The sequence below is a fragment of the Strix uralensis genome, chromosome 36 (assembly GCF_047716275.1).
Source record: "Strix uralensis isolate ZFMK-TIS-50842 chromosome 36, bStrUra1, whole genome shotgun sequence".
Taxonomy (NCBI): domain Eukaryota; kingdom Metazoa; phylum Chordata; class Aves; order Strigiformes; family Strigidae; genus Strix; species Strix uralensis.
The window spans coordinates 1858996-1861911 of record NC_134007.1 but is presented as its reverse complement, the minus strand read 5'-3'; positions in this window follow the sequence as shown (position 1 = coordinate 1861911).

Here is a 2916-nt window from a genome sequence, read left to right as displayed (position 1 = left end):
TTAAGAGTAAAGTTGACTTAGCGTTTAGGGATATGCTGTAGTTGGGAACTGTCAGTGTTAGGTCAATGGTTGGACTGGATGATCTTCTAGGTCTTTTCCAACCTAGACAATTCTGTGATTCTGTGATTCTGTAATTAGCATGATCATGTTAGCCCTCGTTAGCATATTGAGGGGTGTTAACTTTAATATGCATTTCGTGGATAATGAAGCAAAGGTCGTTCACCAGACAGATGGCCCTTGAAGTTTTGGCCAGGTGCACCAGAGGAGAGCCGTCCTGTCTTCACAGGGCTCCCTCCTCCAGTCCCATCTTGTGTTATTGGGGCAGCCTTATCAGCTTCGACCTCCACAGAATGCACCCTGTGACTCATAGTTTTGTCTTCCGAGTGTTTGAGGCATTTCTTTCATCAGCCTCAACTTTTGCTTTCTCAGGCTGTTTTTCTTAGTTTCTCGCACGCCTGGTTTCTCGTCTCTCACAGCAGCTGAGGGCAGTGATAGAGCTGCTTCAGCACAGGGCTGTGATCTGGGGACTCTGGGACACAACATCCCCCAGCAGAGCACAGGTGCTGCGGTGGGAGGCACGAGTGCCCAGGACAGTGGCACGGGCAGAAGACAGGGCTACGCGCACACCCCGCGGCCCTGCTGATGGGACACCAGGCTCTCCCAGCAGCCTCACATCATCACAGAGCGGCTGGAGCTTGTCAGACAGTGTCGGAGCAAGGAAACTGGGTGTATTCCCCTCCAGGCAGTGGAGCATGTTGCTGAGTACAGGCAGGGCTGCCACACTGGCATTGCTGTCAGAACACCACAGCTGCTCCATGTTGTACAGCAGTAGGAAGAGCAGTTTCCTTGTCTTCAATGAAAAACACACCTTTTCCTTTTTGTAAAGCAGCAACCGACTGTGTGGGTGAAAGCCCTCTCCTTGAACACCAGCCTCCCCTCTGGCTTCTGGACAGGCAGCACAGGGGTTACGAGGGCAAGGTCCTGGCAGGCAGGGCTCAGCAGCACAGCCATGAGGATGTGGGAGAGCGGGGCACCGAGTGGGAGGACAGACAGCACGGCCTCCTCGCCAGCCTGTCAGCTGCCCCCTTCTCCACAGACCCCATGGGCAGGATGGTGGGCGACCAGAGCTGTCTGGAAAAGTGCCCGAGATGCAGGCAGTCCCTGCCATGATGGCTTTGTTTCATACCAGGGCTCAGTGCCCCAAGGCCAGGCTCTTCAGACTCCACGGCTCATGCACAGGGGCACAGCATAGCCCAAAGACCCCCACGCCAGCCCTGTGCACGTGGGGGTCCCTTCACAAGGGAGGGCTGCTGCCTTGGCACCCAGAGGCAGCGTGTAGGGATGGCCTGGCTCCGCACATGGGCTCGTCATTCTGCTGCCAGGACCCCTCCCAGGCCCAGCCAGGGTGCACTGGCAGCAGGAGCCCTTTCCTGTGGGAGCCTTTTCTCCTTGAGTGGCACAGCCAAGGACCTGGCCTGAAGGACATGGGGGCAAAGGCACAGGGAGGCAGCTGGTCCAATTCTCGATCTCTAACAGATCACACTGTGATACTGACCTCTTTGCTTCTGAATCTGTGGAGCAACAGACACATCTGGGGTGCAGTTGCTTCTGCCTATTCTCGACAGCAGCTTTGGAAGAGTTCACCCTTCAGGCAGCGCATTGAGGAGATGCCATTTTGTAACAGACATCCTATGAGAGAGTCAGCTCTGACCCAAAGTTAGATGTACATTTATATGGACTCCAGGTCTCAAAATAAACAAGACAAATACTCATAATAAAATTTATTTGGAGAAAAAACCTGTTATCACTCCCACAATCATTAATAAACTACAGATCCGGATGTCTGTGAGAGAGAAACTCTTACTGCAGAGGCAGTTCAGGGAATTCCTAGGATTTAACAATAATCCAAAACGCAGAATTGCTCCCCTGAACAGTGAGGGCTCTCAGCCTCGAGGAGTTTCCCTGGGCAATGTTCCGACCCAAGGGAAGAGTCCTTGACTGCAGCTGTGCTGCTCCAAAAAGGACTGGCTCAAAAGGGCTCCCCAGTGGGACTCCATCTATAGCCAAGCTGAATCCAGTCTGTGGCCAATATCAGCTCTTGTTGGCTGAGGGTCACAGTTACCGCAGAGATCCGAGGAGAAGGGGTCGACAAGAAGAACCAGCAGCAACTGTGTGCTAATGGTCAGGAAGCGCCACCGTCGTCAGGATGGGTGCAGCTGCACAGGACAGAGCAGGTTCATGCCTCAGTAGAAGTGATTTGAATAGAAACACTCCTGTAGGAATATAATAACCACCAATTATCACCAAATGGTAATGACAGCAATAATGACCATGATCCAGATTGTGACCATGATCATGATAACAAAAATGATGATTCCGATGCTTGAGAAAAGCAAAACAGCCAGTAGAGATGTAAAGGGAAAGCACAGCGAGGGGAGGGAGGTGTGTGGAAAAGGCTTTGTGCCGTCCCTGCTCAGAGGGGATCCTCAGCACAGTTGTGCAGATTTTTGCACCAGACCCAGGAGGGTCCCGGAGTGGAGGTTTTTGAGGGGATCGCGCAGACTTGTAGCCGGCGGAGGCCGGGAAAGTTCTTAGGTCAGGCACAAACCCTGGAGCTCTGACGCCACGTTGGCCCGTTACCTGAGCACCGTTCCAAGGAGCAGTTTTCCCTCACCCTGTGCCCTCCTTGTGCTTATTTGGGTCCCTGCCCTGGAACACGCCAGGAGCACGGGCACCACCGGCACTGGAGGTGAGACAGGAGCGATGCCCCACCCACCGCTGCCAGCAGAAGTCCCGCCCCATCCCAGCTGCCTCAGGGGCCATTTGCCCAGCAAGTCCCTGCCCTCCACTAGTCACGGGCTTTGTTGGGATTGGCTGCAAGGGCCGCTGCTCTCCCCACCCCACCCTTCTGGTTTA